This window comes from Euprymna scolopes, chromosome 39, assembly GCF_053919585.1.
Source record: "Euprymna scolopes isolate OS-2025 chromosome 39, ASM5391958v1, whole genome shotgun sequence".
Lineage (NCBI taxonomy): Eukaryota > Metazoa > Mollusca > Cephalopoda > Sepiida > Sepiolidae > Euprymna > Euprymna scolopes.
Window position 1 is genome coordinate 60716250 of NC_136520.1, and position 23429 is coordinate 60739678.

General features: G+C 32.7%; 2 protein-coding genes across 2 annotated transcripts in view; one reads left to right on the plus strand and one right to left on the minus strand.

Moving 5' to 3' along the window:
* The window catches only part of LOC145263804 (uncharacterized), a 188378-nt gene extending 182711 nt beyond the window's left edge, over positions 1-5667 (minus strand). Inside the window, exon 1 of the mRNA XM_080120868.1 lies at positions 4864-5667. The gene's annotated coding sequence lies outside the window, so the exon portion shown is untranslated. The remainder of the gene's footprint in view (positions 1-4863) is intronic.
* Positions 1-23429, plus strand: part of LOC145263803 (UPF0415 protein C7orf25 homolog) — a 707479-nt gene that overhangs the window by 322016 nt on the left and 362034 nt on the right. The window lies entirely within an intron of this gene.

Below are 23429 nucleotides of genomic sequence, written 5' to 3' on the forward strand. Positions count from 1 at the left end.
GCATTAGATTATTATTTGGAGGGAGGGGGATATGCAAAGTCTTATGTCCACGCTGGTAAACCAAACACAATAGACCACTTGGAAGACAACGTTTGACATGTTCTTGCCGAAATACAGACTAATTTATTGCATAAAGTTTGTGACAATTTGACCTCTAGATTATGCCATATGCCCGAAATTGTATTTAAATTATGCCAAGAATCAATCCTTGGAATAAACCACATATTTATTTATTTTTTATTTGTATAATAAAAATAGTTTTCTGTGATTTATTATACACACACTTGTGTAAGGTTCATGCAAGACATCCCCACAGAGTGCTTGATTATTAAGAAAATTTCTAAAATAAAAGCGTAATATTTATTTATATTTGTGTTATAGAAGATCGGAAAAACATAAGTACCGTCGGTTTCAAAGCCATGAAGGGGACCAACATCTGGATACATATGTCAGATCATTTTCAGCCTCTGTATATATCTGTCTCTAGTCGCCATTTCCAGAGAGATTTGAAACTAATGATACCAATGTTTTTCTGATCATGTGTGTGTGTGTGTGTATATAGTCACCGGCGACTAAACTGGTTCCCCCACCAGACTTGTTTGGTGAGGAGGGCGGCTAGCCTCCCTGGAGGATTAAAAACAAGACCTTCCAAAGGGCGAATGAACTCTTTTTCTGGGTCAATGGCCAACTAGCACCGTGTATATTCGTGTGTGTGTATATGTGTATTGGGGTGGAGAGGGCTCCCGTAAGCCGTGGTGAAGGCAACCTTTCTAGGAGAAGCAAATCTCTGATTGAAAAAACCATAAAGCGGGAGACCAGTACCCGCATTAAGCTGGTCTGCAGTGTAATTTGTTGCTGGCTATCTTGCTCTTGCTTGTTGCTGGATCTCAACATTTTGAACCGAGAGAGAGACTTAGCTGTCGTACAAAGCTAAGACTCTGTAACATCATCTTTGTATAGATACTCCCTCAGGCATTTGGGCTCATGGATTTTAAATTTCTGAGGGAGTGGCACTTGTCTGACAAGACGTTGCAATCATCATCATATATATATAAGACAGAGAGAACAAGATGGCGGCCCATAGGAAATAGCCTTTCTTCTTTTTTTTTTTAACTCTCTCAGCTGGAAATGGACCCGATGTAAGTTGTTTTGGTTCTTTCTGAATTTTACCCATTACATCGTTATGCATATTCTTTTCGAAAACTTTCTGATTTTTTCCGATGAGTTTACGGAGGAAATATCTAATATTGACATACAAATATCGATTTTTCTCCGTGAATGAAACAGATCTGTAAATGTACCAAAGTTTTTGTTTTGGAAAAAAAACCCCAAAAAAACGAATAGTAACACGAATAAAATCTTGGAATTTCTGTGAAACAGAATGTATTGATGGATTATATATATACTAGTAGGCCGCCCTGCGTTGCCCGGTCATAAAATATGCATAAATATTATATTTTAATTCATACAGAAACTGAGACGTGCATGCAAGTATTATGGTTTTTCTAAACCATTTACTTCTTGTAAGTAAAAAAAAAAAAAAAAATACTCGAGCTGAAATTAAAACCAAAACCTAAAGACAGTAAGTCAAGTACGATAACCATTAGGCTAGCTTGACACGACTTTAAAAAGTGTTTTCAAACCGACCTATTCTTAACAATTAAGGAATTAGTCATGTGAACGATTCACGCATTTCTATTTGTGAAACGGTTGAAAACCAGATAAAATTCCGATTACTCCCCCTCCCCCCCAAAGTACCAATTTTTCAACTTTGAACCCTTAGCAGCCATTTTTCCGGATGAAAACCGAATCAAAAGTTTTCCACGTGTCTGAATACCCTATATACCAAATTTCACGTCCGTAGATCAAAATTCCGTTGAGTATATAGGTTGAGAAGTGTCCTCAAACATACATACACATATTTTATAGATAGACATGCATATATATATATATATATATATATATATATATATATATATATATATATATAAGGAGTATATGCGTCTCAGAATGGGTAAAAATGAATTCTCATAACAGAACAGATCAGCGCCTTTTATAGCAAAGATTAAAATCAAGATATAATCATACTAAACCTTATGTCTAGAACCCTTTCCAATTTTTATCGAAATCTATTACATTATTTTGATTCTAGAAAACGTCTAAGCGACTTTAAGAAGAGCTTGATATTCAGGGAATTTGGCTTAACTGTTGTCTAATGATTATTTACTAATCAAATTTGATGCAAATCTAAAATATTTGAATTTTCGAACGCGAGATTGTGCCTACATATTATACACCATAAAATTCTTTAAAATGTTTGAACCCCACCCCTGATATTTAGGGTATATTTATTATTGCTATCTATTACATATACTTAAAATTTCCCCCAATTTGGAGCTATCTGTATTTTCACAATGCACTTCTATCCTCTTTTTAACCCCTTTGCATGAAACTAAAATAAACTAAATATAGCATACACAACCCATACTTACGCCTAGCATCTATGTTCCAAAATTCATAATTATCGATTAATTAGTTTAGGAGTGAATCCTGTACATACAAGTATATAAACCTATAAAATCTGTGTGTGTCTTTAAATATATATATATATATATATATATATATATATATATATATATATATATATATATATATATATATGGATTATTTCTCTTCACTGGATTATTTATCTTCCACCAGACTATCCATTCATGTGTAATCACCTTTTTCTTCACCATATTCCCTCTGCTTCACTTTTTTTTGTTTTCAAGTAAGATCTTTGACTTACTTGTTGTTTCATCAAATACTTTTACATGCAAAATCCGATCCCGCATTTTGCTAATTCCTACCCTCTGATGAGAAGGAAAGTATTTCTTCGAAACTCCGCGGATTAAGGACTATCCACTTATCTAGTGTTTCCTTTTCAGATTAAATATGTTTTTAACTCATTTCAAAGTTTTTTTTAACACGTTTTATTAACTGTTTGCTCGTATTATTTCCTATTTGGTTTTATCGAGCTTTTACATCTGGCTGAGATAACTTTATAAATATTAATTCTTTAATATTTATGATATACTTTAATTTTACCATCGTGGATCATTTTGGTAAATTTAATTGTAATTTTCATTTATATATATATATATATATATATATATATATATATATATATATATATATTAAGTAATGTGATTTATAATTTAAAAGTTTTAAATTTTTTTAAATTTAACAATCAAAATTTAATTAAATTAAAAATCAGTTTCATAAGAAGGAACAACAACAAAGTTAATTGCAGATAATTGACTTTGTTGTTGTTCCTTCTTATGAAACTGATTTTTAATTTAATTAAATTTTGATTGTTAAATTTAAAAAAATTTAAAACTTTTAAATTATAAATCACATTACTTAATATTGAATTAGCTCTAGGACATTTAACTATCGAGCTTATTATATATCTAAATTACAACGAGCATTTCCTGTATTTTAATTAAACTAGTAATTTCACTATTACATTAAAATACACTTAGCTCTTTAGACTATTATTCTAATCTCCTTTAAATTATATATATATATATATATATAATTCTCCATGTTCCAAATATCAATTTTTCTCAGTTGGTCATTTATTACTTTTCAGTAGATATCCATTACAATATTGTTGAGTATTGCGAGTCACAAGTCTGCAGAATTATGTTATTGTTGCATATTTAGTCACGTACTCATCAGATGTTTACCTTAAAAAACTTATAAAAACGCCATTTTGGACAACTTATGTGGTTCGTGTAACCGACACGCTTTATGTGTTATTCATTACCATTGGTATATACAGACCGAGTAGGTTCCAAGTAAATGATTAACTTGTGTGTGTGTATGTGTGGAGAAATCGCTCTAGACAAAGCATGAAGCGACTTGATGTAAGGATATAAAATAAATAAATAAATAAAGGTTCCGATTCAGAAAACAGCAATTCTTCTCTATCAGAAACATCACCTGGTCCTGGATATGACCTTAAACTATATCCGATGGTGAGGCCCCAGCTTGCGGGCTTTGGGGAGTGTGGAGCCACCCCTTAATTGCCATTACTCCCAGGTCCACTCTGACCCGGAGTGGTAGTACTTCTTAGGGTCCCAACTATGGGTTAAATAGAAACCGACTTGAAAAAAAAAAAAAAAAAAAAAAAAAAAAAAAAAAAAATATATATATATTCTATCAAAAACTTTTTCTTCAAAATCACTGGATTCGGCATTAAATAACCTGAAAAGGGTTGATATGCCGTAAAATAAAAACAATCAACCAACCAGAAATATCACTATTGGAATGTGAGAACTAAAGGACAAAATATACAAAGAAACGAGAATCAACCAAAAAATAAACAAACAAACGAACAAACAAAAGAAAAAAAAAAGCAGTCGTTTCATCAGTACGACTCATCAGTGTAGTTAGGTGAAGCAAGCTTATTCGTGCTTAGATTCGAAAACCGGGCGGCCGATCACATTCAGATGGGATCAACGGCCACATACCTTATCCACTGCGCAAACCTTCTTGCCTTCGCGTATGCATTAATCATATTAAAACAATTTATATCATAAATCTCTATTGAGAGATTGAGCACTATAAAAAGAAACGCCTAAAAATTACCCCGATCCTTCCTCATCCCAAACAAATCTCATAAGATCGCGGAGTCAAAACCTTGACATCGCAATTATAACCTGCGGATAACACTACTGTAGATGCTCTACTCTTTAGAGTATTGAGCACTTTAAAGTGATTTACCAATTAAGGTGGGTGGGGGCCAGTGAGAAAGATTGTTTTTCAATGGAAGCAAAACAATAAGTATTGGAAAGAAGAGAAAAATGGAAAACTTACATTGTCGATTGTTGGGTCCAAGTTTACCGATTCTTTTATTTTAAGAATTTATCCGTGAACAAAGTACGCCAGGACATAAAACGCTTCTTTTCTTTATTCTTTTCACTATATATAAAATGTATGTATGTGTGTTTATTTGTGTGTGTCTTTGAGTGATTTAGTTTGTTGCATGTTTGTGCTTTGATGTAATTCCAAAGAACAAGCGACAAAGGCACTTTTTAAATTTAAAAAAGAAAAAAAATATTTATATATATATATGTATGTAGAGATAAATTGTGTGTACCCACACACACACAAAAAAATATTCTCTTCTTTTTTTCTTTTTAAGTTTTTTTTTTTTGTGTTTTTTTTTTTTAACACCTTTTAAACTGGAGGTTTTCCAACTCTAAATGCGGTGCTCCCGATTCTGGAGAAAAGAAAAGAAAAGAAAAAAGTCAGCGTGCAACAAACGTTTCGACTAAAGGCTTCTCAAAACAAGGACTTTAAAATCAATATGCGTGCGTGAGCGAGCGAGCGGCAACTCTGGGAGAAAGAGATATCAGAGAAACAGTAGCGGCAGGGTAGCTGGTTCTTGGATCGGCGCGGTAATGACACTGATGAGGATGATGATGATGATGATGATGATGATGATGATAGGAAACGCTCTCTCTCTCTCTCTCTCTCTCTCTCTCTCTCTCTCTCTCTCTCTCTCTCTCTCTCTAGCTGATGATGAGGATGCTGGAAGAAGGAGAACAACGATTGAATGAAAGAAAGCGTTTGTTGTCGTAGTTGCTAATATAATAGCAGCAGCAGGAATAGTAGTAGTAGACGCCAAAGCAGAGGAGAGAGAGAGAGAGAGAGAGAGAGAGAGAGAGAGAGAGAGAGAGAGAGAGAGAGAGAGAGAAAGAAATCCTGTTGTCAGGAGAAGATTTCTTCTCTCTACTGCTAAAAACTCTCTGAGAATATTCTACCTTTTCCGCCTGTGTCTCCGGTATGTATTTACTGGCAACACGCTACTGTCAAAGATGCATCCACAGTGCGTGCTAATAGCAAGAAGCAGGGTAGGGAAGTGTGTGTGTGTGTGTGTGTGTGTGTGTGTGTGTGTGAGGGGGGGGGGGGGGTAAAAACTAAGGAAACTGAAGACCCCCCCCCTCGACACACACATTTTTGAGGAATGATAAAACTAAACAAGCCCAACTTTGTCTCATCTGGCATCAATAAAAGCAATGCTTTTGAGGTTAGTGTTTATTGAAAAAAAAAAAAAAAATGCGAGGACCCGCGGCGTAATGGATAAAGTGACAGTCGTCTGGAGGCTGAAGGTTCAATCCTCAGTGCAGGTAATGCTAAGAATACAATTACGAATTACTTAAGACTTCTACTCTGTCATGGCTGACAGGGGGAAAAAAAATGGCTACCACCCAAACAAAAGGTTTCGTTCCAAATTCTGTACAGAGTTCCAAGTTTGACAAGATGGACCCGAAGAAGATCAGAGGTTACATAAACTGAAAAAGTATACATATGAATTTTACTAAAGTAATAATCAGAGTGTTAAGTGACAGTCTTCCGGGGGTTGTAGGTTCAATCTTCACTGTAAGTGATACTAAGAATACATGGAACACATACATCAAATCTGTTGCCAAATTCGCTGGAAAAATGGTTGAATCACTCTACCACTCCAGTTGGTATCTCCCTGCTAGTGCACTGCTCCATCTGTATATGAGCCAGGTACGTCCTAAAATGGAGTACTGTTGCCACATCTTGACAGGAACTGCATTGATAGAATTCAAAACCGGCTTCGAAACCTAGTAGGTGATGCCCTTTTCCCACGAAAGAGACGTTGCGAGGCTGTCTCTACTCTATCTTTATTTTCATGGCATGCTCGTCTGAGCTCCAATCTATGCCTCCTCTTGCCAATCACAAAAAAACTCGACTATCATCACAATATACGATTTCCCCAACTCTCTATCTGTGCCTAAAACTAAATGCAAATTTCATGAACAAAGCTTCTTTCCTAGAACTACCCGCCTGTGGATGGAACACTGTTCTGCTGGTATGCTTCCTGGTCGATTACAATATGGTAGCCTTCAAGTCCAATGTAAACAAGTTCTTATTGAGCCGTCCCCATAAATAATCAAATTCTACCCAATTTACAAATTACACTATTGCCTTACATTCATTCACTCTTATCCTCGAGTGGCCTTTGGGCTTTGATAAATGGTACCTCCCGTTAAAAAAAAATAATAATAATTATGTATACCTACTCATGGTTGATGGAACGAGAGAAAAACTTCCCTGGAATAAATAATATTTTCTATTTGAAATTCTGTGTATATTCCTTGCATTCGACTGAAGGTCGGAGGTTACATCAGCTGAAACTTTGTCAGAATAACATTCTAAAATGAAAACAGTAGTCCGAATAATCCAAATAATACAAATTGAGATTAGTGTTTATCTGAAAAAAAAAAAAAAAAGGCAGTTATGTGTCACTCCTGAAGATTAAAATCAAGACATAATAAACCTTATGTCTAGAATCCTTACTTCAATATTGATCAAAATTCTTTGCGTAATTTTGATTCTAGAAAAAGTCTCAAAATTAAGGCGTCTTAAGAAGAAATTGAAATTCAGGGAATCTTGCTTAATTGTTGTCTAACGTCCGTGAATTAAATTTAATGTAAATCTGAAATATTTGAATTTTTAAATCAGAGGTTATGCTCATGTTATGCTCTTTAAAAACCTTTCACGAAGGTCGTTCCAAAAGTAAAGCTGGTGCCAGTCCAGTCCAGCACAGCCACAGCCGAGATTGAACTCACTACATGAGTTTGTACTGTAATTCAAATCTTGTCAGTAGCTGAATACTTGATGCTTCGCCAGAGCTATCAAGGGCATTTTCTATCGTGACGTCATCACTAAATGGGGTGCCTACCACGGATTAAGAGAATCCCATCTACCCTCGAGAGAAAGGATAGACGTACCAGTTTCTCAAGCTGGTATTTTACCTCGCGGTACATAAAGCACCTTGCCTTCCCAAATGGTAACCCATTTGGTACTGGCCAGGCTCAACGTTGTTTATCTTCGGTGATCTGGTGAGAACCGGTGTGTAAACGTGATTGCGATGGAACTTTACTATATTGTCTTTGAAAACATGCATTTCAAAGAAAAACTTTATTATGTACTCACGTGCCATGCTGAATTTAGTATAAATTCCAAAAATTATGAAAAATGATTCAGTAGAAAAATAACGAAGTAAAAACAGGACTTTTGGAAGTTGCGATTTTTCACTGTAAATTAACCCTTTAGTAGATCAAAAAACAGGGGGAGATAACTGCATTCCATTATTTAAGTTGCTTTGCACAGAATCTAATGACACTATCTTTCAGGGCGGCCATATTGCTTTTTATCACGCTTCTTTTTTCCCGAAAATCAGCTCTAGCGCGTCTTCTACTGGACCATTTTTCATAATTTTTAGAATTCATACTAATTTCGACATGACACATAAGTACGTAACAATGTTTTTTCCCTGAAATGCCTATGTTCGAAAATACACAACTGGGTCAGTCAACACACTATGGTAAAGTTGCACTGTAAAGCCTCCTATTTGTTTAAACTCCAAAAGTTGAAGAACTACGAAGACAGGAGTGGTACCATTAAAAAGAACCACCTTTTGTGCTATAGAATTTATTTTTCTACATAGTCACCATCATTCTCAGTGCACTTTTACCAGCGATGAACAATAACTGTGCATAGACGTTCTGAGTGCACTTTGTTGTTCAAAACTCATAATGATCGGTTAATTAGTTTAGGAACTAATCTTATGCATAGAAATATTACAATAGAAAAATGCGAACATGAAAAGTAATATGGTTAAGCTTAAACATGGAAAAGTAAAGGACTAGGTGTTAAAACTGGAAAAGAAAAGGACAAGATATTCTAGTAAAAAATATAATAAATTTATAACTTATTGCAGCATTAAGAATTGATTATATAGTGCTATAAATTGAATTAAAAAAAAAAGAAATTCTTAATGCTGCAATAAATTTATTATATTTTTTTACTAGAATATCTTGTCCTTTTCGATTCAAGTTTGAACAACTAGTCCTTTACTTTTCTATGTTTAAGCTTAACCATATTACTTGTCATGCTCGCATTTTTCTATTGTAATCCATGATTTTTCCAGGCTTCCAGTAAATTCACTTATTACTTGTTTAATTTCAGTCTTATTTTTTTGCCCCCCCCCTCATATATACATATGTAATAACAATGTACGGCACTCGTCTGTTTTCAATAAAATCCCCTAATTATCTCCCATTGATGCTTTCCTTCTCTCTGTTTCACTCGTTATTTCTCTTTTCGAATTAGTAGCAACCATAGTCGCTGAAGCAATGTAGTTGCTATCGAAACCGGGCATAAAAAGTGTCGCTCACCTCCTTACATATGTTTTACGATTTTGAACATCAGAAAATTCATCCTAACTTTTGTTTTACTGAATGAAAATTGAATTTTTTTTTTCACAATATAGCTAAGAAGGTGATCTATAAATTGTAATAATTGTTTGAAATTTGTTCATTACTCAAAAGATGAGTAAGCGGTGAAGCTTTAAAGCAGTTCTAAATGATTAAAACTGCCACTTAACCACGTATTCAAACACGGTAGTGTTTAGAATGAGATAAGCAAAATAACATTCTTTGCACTTTACGAACGCAACAACACATACATAACTTTGAAAAGGGAAGAACGAACATTTTTTTTATGTATTCATCAACGTTTTGTCTTTATTTCAAAACTTGTGATGATTGATTAGAAGAAATAAATTCAAGTGCAAAATTTGAAAATATTTGTGCCCTCTCGACGTACACACCCCTAACAAACCCGTTTAGCAACAAAATCACACCCCTTCACGGTTGAGACACACACCTAAATGGCAGAAAGCTTTCTACTCTAATAGTTTCTTTCCTTGAACAAGTAGACTTTGGAATTCCTTTCCTGCTACCTGTTTCCCTGACTGTACTGATGTGCAGAAGTTTAAATGTAATGTAAACCAACATCTTGTTGATCTTTCCTAGGCATGGCCCCAAATAGTGGTCCCTTAAGTCCAAGTGGTGACATGCCTTGTTGTTATATCCGTTTTTCTTATATCTGGGTCTCTTATATCCGGGCTACACTGTATTATAATTATTTTAAAAATCGAAACATTAATGTACGCATTGCAATTTTTACCACATTTGAAAAATATAGATTGCATTATCGTACTCGTTGTGAAGTCTTTGTAATGGGTTGGGGGAGTTTATTATTTTTCTTAGAAATCACAAATTATCTGTAAGAAAATAAAGAATCTGTTTCACTTTGAATCCATTTCTCTTCTGGGCGCCTGCGTGCCCGTAGATTTGATTACGAGTGATGACTAAAATAACGATTTAAAAAATTGTCATATCTCTTAGTCATATTTTATTAAATAGAATTTTATTTTTGCATTTCAAAGAAAAGTAAAAAAAAAAAATAAAAATAAAAAATAAAATAAATAGCAACGTGTTAACGATTAGATCTGGTACTATTTGGTTCTTATTTAATTCTGGTTTTACCTTTTATTAAAGAAAGAAATTAATGAGTGTTTTCGTAAGGCTTGGAATAGATTAGACAATTTAAAAATAAAATAAAATAAACGCTCTAAAATATGAATTAATTTGTTACTATTTTTTGTGCTTTTAGTCTTTTATTGAATATTAGCTGTCCATTAGCAGTGTCAGAAATTTTGTGAAAACTATTGAATAATTCCACCTGCTATCTTTCGAAGCTTATAACTCCTCGAAAAATGTAATTCAAACCCTAATTTTTTTTTTAAATTAAAGGAGCAAGGAACAAGGTTTCATTAAAAAAAGACAAAAAAAAAAAAAAAAAACAAACAAACAAACAAACAACGTGGTTTTTAAAAAAAAAAAAAGGTTTTAAACTTCGGACTTTACAGGTAAATTTCTAAAAAAAACACTACTTTTTTTGTTTTAAATTTGAATATGTTATTTATTGATCTTTTATCTTCAATTTGTGATATATAAAACTTTGGTACATAAATTATTTACATTTTAATAGACATTTCAAAATGGGGGGGGGCGTGAATTAAAAAAAAAAACGTTTGTCTAAAATATTATATTCGGTTTATTAGAAAGAACATAAAATTTCACATTGACCCTGAAAATATCGTAAAAATAGATTCAATAGAAAAATTTGATAGATTTTTAAAGTTTAAAAATTGAAAAATACTGAACTCGTAACATTCAATTAATTTCATTACTATTTAAAAAAAATATTTCTATTACGTTTTATACACTTTTAATAGTTTAATAGTTTATTTTGGAAGTATAATCCATAAAGAAAATAAATAACCCACTTTTAAAAGAGAAATTACAAACTTTATATATTTTATTTGCAGTTTCGTGTTAGGGGTGTCAAAAATTCCTACAAAAATTCTGATACACCTAACTGTCCACACCCGGCCAGGTAAAAAAAAAACAAAAAAAAACATTGCTGGGTGGAGAGTTTAGTCACATACTATTTAAGATATATATGAAATATCCTAAGTTGTTACGATTTTCCTGAAAATTGACCATATTTTTGGATTTGTGAAAGCATAAAACATTCATTTTTATCCATGAAATTCAAACAGGTAAGACAAATCGCATAGCTAAAAGGGAAGTAACTCTTAGGTTAAATAAAAACTTGCTTCCGTTTTTAAATGAAGCTGATCTTGGTTATGATAATAATAATTAAGAACAAATTAAATTAAATGTAAATTAAATAAATCAATTTCATATAATATTTCTAAATAGAATACTTAAAACAATTCTATTACTAATTTCCATTAGAAATTTAGAGCTAATTATTAAAACAGATTTTCGTTAATGTAATATGCAAATGAGATAACTTCTTGAATGTTGATTCCTTTTGAATAAATAGTATATATAGAAATGCAGGAATAAAGTAAGATAAGAGTCTGTTTACAGTATTAAATTCTATACCCTCATTAAAGTGAGGATGGTCTCCTTGCTGCTTTGGCGGCTTGGAGACTGGGTAGAAAGTACTCGTCAAGGATCCGTTCTTGATCCAAAGCTCGACTGAAGTATTCTGCTTGGGTATCATCAGGAGTCCCCCCCCTTGCCATCTGGTTTTGAGGTGGGACAAGTTTATTGCTTGTCACCTGAGGCAATTTTTGTTGAGGCAAGAGTGCCCCTCCTTTAGGGGAGCTTGCTATTCTCCACTTTCTGACCCTTGTGTCACACTTTGCTGCTGTGGACAGCAGACAAATATATACAGCATTAACATCTATTTGTGAAACAGTGTGCCTTATATATATATATTGACCAAGTTTTTAACAAACAAACAGACAGACAGGAATACGACTTTATTATAATAGATTTCTAATCATTTGTTATTTTCGTCTTTTTTTTTTTAGGTAAGTAGTTATTTACTTATATGATCAGAAAGAAAAGCTGAGAAAATGCTGTGGTAAGTAATTGTTATTAATTTTTAAAATTTTACTAATGCAAATATAAACCGGTATACATCCGTGGCGTTAACCTTTCAGATGAGGATTGATTATTCATATTATTTGGACTGTTCAGACTAGTGTTCAATAACTCAATATTAACATTTTTGAAAAAAAAAAAAAAAAAAAAAAGTAACCCTATACAAGAAAATATAACTCGAATCCAATCTGCATATAGCTGGAAATGTTTTTTCAATTATTAAATCATTTCTCTCTGATAGGTTTATAAGAGTAGTAGCTGGTGGGCAGAAATCAGAAGCTCACAGTATTAATGCTGGAGTCCCTCAGGGGTCCATCTTGGGCCCAACTCTCTTCCTGGTCTACATCAATAATCTTCCAAATCCTAAGATCATTCGTAGACATTTACGCTGACGGCACTACCATTTATACTTCAAAGGCCGTAAACGACCAAGATCTCTCTTCTCTGATTTTGAGCACGTGGTGCAATAGAGAAAATGGCAGCTGGTTAATTTTAATGCATCTAAAACCAAGCTTCTATCTTTCCATCATCAACACTGTCTTCCATCTGAATGGCTCTCATCTTGGTGGGGGAGGTCCATGTTTTTAACAAGCTTCTTGGTCTGACCTTTACTCCTGATCTGAAATGGAACATATACATCAAATCCGTGTCCAAGGTCGTTAGAAAAATGGTTAGATCAGTCTATCGCTCTGATAGACATCTCACTGCTGATGCAATTATTTATCTGTATAAGAGCTAAGTACGTCCTAGGATGGAGTACTGTTGCCACATCTGGTGAAGACCTGCTAGAAGCCCCTTATCCTGCCTTGACAGAGTTGAAAATAGTCTTCATAGCCTAGTAGGGTATGTCCTTTCCTCTTCTCTTCCTTGCAACCTCTTTCCCAAAGAAGAAACGTTGCAAGCCTGTCTCTGCTCTATTGTTATATTCATGGCAAGTGCTCGTCTGAGCTCCAATCTATGGTCCCCACCGCCTTGCCAAACTTTCACGAAAAGTACTTGTCTAGCTGAAACTGCTATCAATAATTTCCCCCAGTCTTTATCTGTGCCTAAACCTAAACGTAGATTCCATGAACAAAGCTTCTTTCTTAGAACTGCACGCCTGTGGAACTCTCTTCCGTTTCTCTGCTTCCCAGCTGACTACAATATGGTCGTCTTCAAGTCTAATGTAAACAAGTTCTTGATAAGCCATCCCTAAAGTAATCCAATTTATTTCCACTATTAACGATTACTACAATATTGTTCTATTGACTACTGTTTACTCATTGACTCTTATCCTCGAGTGGTCTCTGAAAAGTGGTGACTCCTTTGTAAAAAAAAAAAAAAAAAAATCTGTCTTAACCAAATAAAAAAATCTGACATTGTCTGACAAATTAAGCCCCCCCCCCCAAATTAACTTGATTCAATACATGAATTCAAATATCTAACATACAAAACTTGATTTTAAAAAAAAAAGAAGAAAGAATTCGGCATTAAATAGCTAAAAAAGATTGATATGCCATAAAATAAAACAGCTATTGTACTCATCTTGTGTATTATTCTTACAATGTTTCGGTCGATGTAACCTACGGCCTTTTTCAAGTGATCCTTGTCTAACTTGGGGAATCTGCACGGAATTTCGAACTGAATCCGTTATCTAATCCATAGGGGTTAACATGTTCTTGTTCCGTCAGCCATAAGTAGAAGTTCTAAGTAATGTTCACACTAAGCATTGGACTTTCAACCTCCAGAAGAATGTAACTGACAACTGAATTTTAACGAGTACGTTATCCGTTATGCCATGGGTTGAATTTGAAATTCTTTGCAGATTCACGAGTTTGACAGAAAGATTTTTGAGTTTGACAAAATACACCTAAAGAGGATTAGAGGTTACATTGATTGAAATATGAAAATAACACACAAGGTGAGAACAGTAGTCTGAATAATCCAAATAACATATATATATATATATATATATATATATATATATATATATTATTTGTTGTTTGTAAACAAACTAGCAGCTCAAGCACTGTAAAAAGCGATGGGCGAATGTTTATTTAATGGAGATTTGATGAGACGTTTACGAGCACTGATTCATGGTCCAGTGGTTATAACTGCCGACTATCAATGCGATGGTTGTATGGTCAATCAACGATGAGGGAAAGGTGCTAGTCTAGCTACACTGATGTGTTGTGATACAACGAAACACTACTGTATGTGGATGACTATATATATATATATATATATATATATATAATGTGTGTGTGTGTGTGTGTGTGTGTGTGTGTGTGTGATTACGTCATTTAATCACATAAATTAATATACGAAGATATAATTTTATGTGTAAACTTTTCCGTATTTACTTCAACAGTGCTCAATGCATAGGTAGAGCTAGATAGTAAGTTCTGAAAATATATATGGCAATTAAGCTACACAGAAAATTCTGCATTTCATTCTCGTGAGAACTCGTCAGGCTGGGGAATTCTCACGAGAATGAAACCCGGAATATTCTATGTAGCTTAATTGTTATATGTATTTTTATAACTTTCTCTCTCTCTCTCTCTCTCTCTCTCTCTCTCTCTATATATATATATATATATATATATATATATATATATATATATATATATTATTTAGATCATTCAGACTACTGTTCTCACATTGAGTTAGGAGGTACAAAGTTTATAAACATATTTGAACAGTAGTGGGAATCTCTCTAGAGCTCTTTCGGCTATCATCTCATCAGGAGAAAAATCGATAACAATGAAAATAATGACAAAAATAAAGAGCAATAGGGGATCTTTTTATATTTAAGATGACAAAAAGACGATTAAAATAAACAATTTAATTCAATAAAGCGAGCATACAGCGATTAAAATAACACCGCGAGGGAGGAAAAAAAAAAGGGAGCTGATCAAAGTTACCCCGAAGAGATTGAACGTTTTTAGCGATTCCTTCTGGAAGGGTTTCGAATCGTGATCGAGACAGATTTCAAAATTTTTAAATGATTTCTAGAATCCCCTCTATGAAGTACCTTAAACCACTCTATTTTATACTGATTGGCATAAAACTTGGAATTATATATATATATATATATATATATATATATATATATAAAACTACTTAATTTACCCACATAAATTTATATACGAAAGTATAGATTTATGCGTAAACTTTAAGTATTTACTTCAAAAGTGCTCAATATGTAGGTAGAGCTAGTTAATAAGTTATAAAGCTTAATCGCCATATACATAGAGCTAGTTAGTAAGTTATTAAGCTTAATCGCCATATACATTTTATAACTTATATATATATATATATATATATATATATATTAATTGTTTTAAAAATATATATATATAATTCCAGGCTAATATTTTCCAGAGATGAAGCAACTAATGAAGTTTTAACGAGGTTAATGCAAGAGTGATCAATATTCGAAGCAGGGCAACATATACTTTTTATTTGTCTTACATAAGCATTAATGTGTTTCTTCGTTACAGATTCATGAGCATGTTTCAGTTCATCTTTTTTTTTCGTTTTTCTTCCTTTCCTCTCGTTTTTTATTTTTTTTTGCGATCTATTTGGATATACATTTTTTATTCTTCGCCTTTTTTTTCTTCGTCTCCTTTCTTTTTCACGTATATTAAATGCAGTTATCTTCTTTTGTTATTTTTATGTTGAATATCACGTGATGTGACCCCCTGATAAATTTTGTGCTTGAAACGCTTGTAAAATTTTTTATTACGGACTTAATTTTTGTATGAGCAATATTACCTGAAGAGGTCTCTCTAGTTACGTATAACTTGCTCACCGAAACATGCTCATGAATGTGTTGTGACATATTAATTCTTATATAAAACAAATATATAAGAAAAGAAAATTCTATAGTAATATTAATCTATTTTGGGTAGTAAATAATTCACAACCAGTGAAAGAAAAATTAGATTAAATAAATTCCAGAAGAAAAGCAAAATACTGTAGCTATATACTAAAATTCCGCACAAAAAAAAAAAAAAACTTATAAAAGAATTAAATGATACTGTAGATTTAGCTTGTGAAGGTGGCAATGGTAAATATATAAACTTTTCAAACTCCAAAGCTTTCTGGTGTAAAAATAAAAATAGCAAAGCTAGTGTTTCTAAAAGTATTTTTAAAATACCTATAAGTCATCTGATTAAAGAATGTTATTTTCAAATAAGAAATAAAATATTACTCCAAACGATAAGTATCCCAATGGGATTGGATCCTGCACCATTTTGGGCAAATTTGTATTTACATAGACTCGAGTATATATATATATATATATATATATATATATATATATATATATATATATATATATATATGTCATCACAAATAAAAAATGATATATCTAAAACATATAATTTTTATGGGTCCAGGAGATTTATAGATAAACTTATATGTATAAACGATAACGATTAATTCGAAAAAAAAATAAACATCTTATATATCCAAAGAAGTTAGAATTGAATTGTGAACATAGAGGACAACAGGCTACATTTCTGGATTTAGATATGAAAATTGAGGATGGGATTTTTCTTTATAAAATATTTGATAAAAGAAACTCTTCCCCCTTTCAAATAGTGCGTATGCCGCATAAAGATAGTACCTGCCGTGTTTTTATGTTTTATGGAACCATTATGTCAGAGTTTTTGAGAATAGCTTTCGTTATTTTAAAATTAATAGATTTTATACCACCAGTTTCTAGCTTAATAATAAGGATGATAAAACAAGGTGGGGATAAAACTAAAATATTTAAACAGTTAAGCATTTGTTCGTTATCCTGATGCTTTTGAATCATATAAAATTAACCAGAATATATTAATAAAGGAAATGCAAAACTTTATTAGTAATGCATAAAATGTATTTAGAAAAAAAAAATGTATACATGTATAAATATTTTTAAACTTTATATATTAAATTTTAAATAAATATGAATGTAAATATACAAAATACTAATCATAGTGGGGGTGATAAGTAGTCAAATGGATTAATCCTAATCTTATAAATACAAGACTGGTAAATTAAAAAATATATCCATTTTGAATTTTGAAACAGATGAATCTCACGGGTAAGAAATTCATTTTTATAACATGAATAAGTTAGATAAAGTAATTAAGAATAGGAAACTAGATCTAATATTTGTAACATGTTTTTTTCCTAAGATTAAGGGAGGTGGTGTTTGATCAACACTGCTGGGGAGCCATGATGTAATATACTGTTTTGTTTTTAAATCTCCCGAAACAGCGTTTCATGGTAAACAACTGATGATCCCTTAAAAAATAAATTATTACTGGTACTATAGTGAATTCGAGAGAGCAAGTTGATGCAGTGATTGCAGGTGATTGAATGACTTACTGACTAAATAGTTTTCTAACGAATGATAAAAAATAACATTTTTTTAATAGTTTTAAAGGTTAAAAACTTCCAAGACATGTATATATATATATATATATATATATATATATATATATATATATATATATATAAACTACTTCATTTACTCGCATAAACCTAATATACGAAAGTATAGATTTATGCGTAAACTTTAAGTATTTACTTCAAAAGTGCTCAATACGTAGGTAGAGCTAGTTAGTAATTTATAAAATATATATGGCGATTAAGCTACACTGAATATTCTGCGTTTCATCCACTATAGGATTTGTCAGGCTTATGCGCATAAGCCTGACGAATCCTATAGTGGATGAAACGCAGAATATTCAGTGTAGCTTAATCGCCATATATATTTTATAAATTACTATATATATATATATATGTTTAATAAAGTATGTTGGGAAACACTTTAACAAGAGTTAAAAGGACATTTATTATTATTCGGAAAGGGAACACAAATAGAGGTGGAAGTCTTTAATGCGCGGAGTTTCGAAGAAATACTTTCCTTCTCGTCAGGGGGGAGAAGTTAGCAAAATGCATAAAAAAATTTTTTCCTGTAAAGTATTTAAAGAAACTAAGAATAAAAAGGATCATACTAGCTTGAAAATGAAATGTAAAATAATGAAACAGATGGAATGGGGTGAAAAAAAAAAAAAGAAAAAACTTTGTTAAAATTTCTGATATACCCTGCTTCAATCAAAATGGGTCCGATGGTGAGGCCCCAACTTGCAGGCTTTGGGGAGTGTGGAGCCACCCTTTAATTGCCATTGCTCCCAGGTCCACTCTGACCCTTAGTGGTAGTACCTGTTAGGGTCCCAACTATGGGTTAAATAGAATCTGACTTAAAAAAAATATACTCCATTAAAAATCGTTCCTCAAAATAACTAGATTCAGCATTAAATAACCTGAAAAAGTTGGTTGATATGCCGTAAAACAAAAACAACCAACCAACCAATCAAAATGAAATTCAAAAACCTTGTTTCAGAATTTGTATGTTGTCCAACGGGACGGATTTAACGAAAATTTACAGAAGTGCCTAATCGACAACGAATAGATGCTGATGTGGGAAGGCATGAAAAAATTAGAGAAACTTGAAAATCCACTAAAGACCAATGAAATACCTTAAGGGAAGAAACCATTAATAGCATAAAGGTGCAAGTCCTTGTGAAACGAAGGAGGTGGGAACCAGAATTCTCTTCAAACTATGGTTACCTTCATTCGGAACATGGAATCCCCCCCAAAAAAAGATAAACTGGCTGCAAACATAAGATATCCGAATCAGATACGAAGGGAGGCATGGACAAACGACTAAAGTTTATGATGTCGATAATTATTAGTATGATGTTGGTTATGTTGAACCCCAACAGCTAAAAACGCTCTACTCCACCAACGATAGGGTAGATTAAAGAACTTAGAAATGAAGTAAAATCTACTAAAAGCGACTAAATTCAAAGAACTGGTCAAGCAATGTTAATAGGATAAAAAGAAAACATAATATGTAGTGATAGGATGATTCCATTAATTTTGCCCGACTCTGATACAATTACCGATTCTGATTCTAATTCTTTGTAAATTTACAAATATGGAGTTGCTTTTTTTGTGTGTGTGGGGGGGGATTATGGGGGAGGGATCCATGTAATATGCCTATATATTTTTACAAATGTAAAATACACCATAGATTTTATTTTTATTAGGTGTGTAAAATCCATAAATATTTATCATTCCATTATTAATACGAGTTGTAAAAAATTAAGTTTTAACCAAAAACAAAGAAATAAAAGCAACGATAAAAAAAATCGTTTTTGGCATCGGAAAATAGGCACAAATTTCTCCGATTCCAATACTATTAAAAGTTCTGATTTTTTTTCGATCCCGATTCCAATACTACCAATTCCGATTCTGATAAATCGTCCCAACACTAATATTGTGACTCAATAGGAGTTGGTTGCAGGGTTTTTATGGGAAAGTTGTTTTGTAGAACAATGAGAGAAATAGAATGCGAGCAGCAAGGGCCTCACTGAACTTTAAAGGACATACTGAGTAAAGTGTTAGCTGCGGCTAAATAGATTTTGTTAAAAAGATCGGAGCTCTGAAAAACAAATATAAATGAGTAGGAAATGTCATGGGGAGGGGGAGGAAGAAACACACCTGTAACTTTACAAGTTATATTATATCTCACGCTGATATGCCCTTTGTTGGTTTTTTCTCTGTTTTTTTTTTTGTAGTGTGTAAAATTGACAACTGTTACTGTGTGTTTGTGCGTGTTTTGCCTCTATCACATCCATTTTAATTTGGAATTTTATTCCTGTTTATTTAGGATATATATGTGTGTGTGTGTGTGTGTTTTATTTATATTTTATTTTTTTATTGCCGTTTTATCTGTGTGGTTACATATGTTTCCGACGTTGGACCATGTTTACGATCCAGCAGCCTCGTCCAGACCTTACAGAAATCAGGTTTCTGTAAGGTCCAGCAGCCTCGTCAGACCTTACAGAAATCAGGTTTCTGTAAGGTCCAGCAGCCTCGTCAGACCTTACAGAAATCAGGTTTCTGTAAGGTCTGACGAGGCTGATGGATCGTAAACGTGGTCCAACATCCGAAACATATGTAACCAAATAGATAAAACGGTAATAAAAAAATAAAACACATATTTGCTCTGCAATAGTATTGAGCACTCTCTTCAGGTTTTTACTAATTACCAGTTTTAGCAAATATATAGAGACTTTGTTTTCAAAAACTACATGATAAAATCATTGTCCAAGACTCAATATAAAAACATCGTTTCCGAAACGATCGTACAATTTATTGATTTTGTTTGTTCTTCCTTATGAAACCGATTTTTAATTTTTATTATATGCTATCAATCATCTAACTTAATATTAAAATAGCTCTAGGATATACATGCCTATCGAGCTTATTATATATCTACATTACAACGAGCACTGTTTTCTTTTCTTTTATTTCAATTGTATTATTAAATTATTGAATGCACTAATACATTAAAATATACTCTGCTCTTTAGACTCTTGTTCTAATCCCCAAAGTATGTATATATATATATATATATATATATATATATATATATATATATATATATATATATAATTTATTTATTCTAAATAAGTTTTTTAATTTTTTTTCATAATATTATTTTGTATTCTTACACGTCACGAAAACGAATAAAGAAAAGTTATAAGCTTTTATATTTTCATGTTCTTTTTTATAAATTTTCATTCATATATATATATATATATATATATATATATATATATATAATAGCATTTCAGCCCGGCGTTGCCGGGTGTTTGGAGGTGTATGTTGAGCAAAAAAAAAAAGTGGTAGTAGGAAGGCAGGCTCGTACCCGTACAGCAAAAGAGGAAAAGAACGGGGGAAAAAAGACTGACGTCTTTGCTGTTACGACCACCGCATAACAGGAAGTGACATAGGTTTAAATTAAGACTAGACAATCGGAAGGAGAGAATGACTTTCAAAAATATCGGCGGAAAAGCGACCTCCACCTGTAGAAAAGTGTCCAGTTGAAGGTGAAGAAATTAATTATTTTAGCCTATTTTAAGATATTTGTCGTCTGAAAGGCCAAGCTTCAAAACGATACTGATCTTGTAAAAATCCATCACCTCTGTTGAAAGTTTTAGGCAGACATGCAAACATACATACATACACACATTTATATATTGGTAACTAAAAATTTTCGACCCAGACCGATTAAAAAGCTTGCCCTATCTCTGAATACCTTTATGTAAAATTTCAAATCTTTAGACCAGAAATTGTCTGAGTAATTTGGTAGAGACCGCAGAGGTCAATTTTTTTTAACTTTGACCCCTATGATGACCCCTTTATACATTTATTGTTTTGGGCTCAAATAAAGTTATTAAGTTAGATCAATGTCTAAGGAACATATATCTAAAATTTCAAGTGTTTAGACCAAAAATTGGTGGAGGAGTTTGGTAGAGTTCCCAAAGGTCAAATTGTTGAACTTTGATCCCTTAACAGCCAAATTTCTGGCCGAAATCAAATTACAAATATTTTCCCAAATCTCGGTACCCTGTATATCAAATTTCGAGTCTGTAGACTTAAAATTGAGAGTTATTGCGTAGGGAAATGTACACACACAGACACACACGTTCACTTCTATATATATATATATATATATATATATATATATATATATATATATACTAACAATTCAGCCCGGCTTTGATCGAGCCCTATGTACTGTTGATAACTTAATGTGCATAGGTATATATATTAAAAAGTTTGACTCATGTCCAGGTAACATGTATCTAAAATTTCATGTGTTTAGACTCAAAATTGGCGAAGGAGTTTGGTAGAATCTGCAAAAGTCAAGTATTTCAACTTGGACTGAAATTTTTTTTAATAGAATATATATATATATATATATATATATATATATATATATATATATTTTTTTTTTTAAAGTCAGTTTCTATTTAACCCATAGTTGGGACCCTAACAAGTACTACTATTCCGGGTCAGATTGGACCTGGGAGCAATGAAAATTAAGGGGTGGCTAAGCCCACAAGCTGAGGCTTCAACATTGAATATAGTTTCAGGTCATATCCAGGACCAGATTAATCATTGCAACACTACACAAACGTTTTTGTATAATTTCTAAGGTGTTTTCTCTGTCTCTCAGCAACAACAAAAATAACAAAAACTTCTTTCAGTCGTCTGCACAGAAATCTCGACTCCTGAACTCCTTGCCGTTCATCTTTTTATACACTTTTTATTTTGCCACATTTGCACATCTCCCGTGACCTCTTCCATGGCCGTCATGCATATTTTGATGCTCTATCCATCGCCATGTTTCTTTTGTGCCTCCCTGTCCGTAAGTCTGCTTTTCATATTTCTGGCTTTCTTTTCTTTCTCATTTTTTTTTTTACAATTTCGTTACATAATAGGATTGGTGAGACGAATAAGATTTTTCATAATGTTAGAGAAGTCAGTAATTTGTTCGGTTATGAGTCTTGCGTAGGATTAATTATTCTGGCAGATATATTTTTGTTTTCTGGTGCCAATATTAAAAGTAAATAGCAGCTGACTTATGAGATTATTTTTCTCACAAATAGAATAAAGTGTATGGCATTTGATCAGTTGGTCGATTGGACGGTCTCAAATTATGGAGTTCTATGAAAATGAAAAGCAAAAACCAACTTATCCGAATCTAAAGATAAAAAAAAGACACTGTCATATAGGGTGTTATATAGTCTGTAAAAAGGATGGAGTTGTACTTGGTGCATTCGAGCAAATCTTCTGCATCTTCAGTTCTTTGCGAATAATTGTGTGTACAGTTCCCACATTGACATCAAACTATACACTTATTGCCTCTATAAACACACGACAATCCTTATTCACAAAATTCTTTATTTGGCCAATCAACTCTGGTGTTTGGATTTCCTTACTCCTCCCAAACCTCTCATTATCCCTCACAGAGTCTCTGTCTTCCTTGAATCTTTTATTCTACTCAAAAACTGATGCACGATTCATGCAAGATGGTCCAAAAGCAATCTAAAGCATTCTATACATTAATGTGGCATTTTTTTTCCAAGTTTAAAACAGAATTTTATAGCATATCATTCTTCTAAAGTGTCCTCACGTCCAGATTACATTTTTGAAATTTACCAGTTGTGACAATCA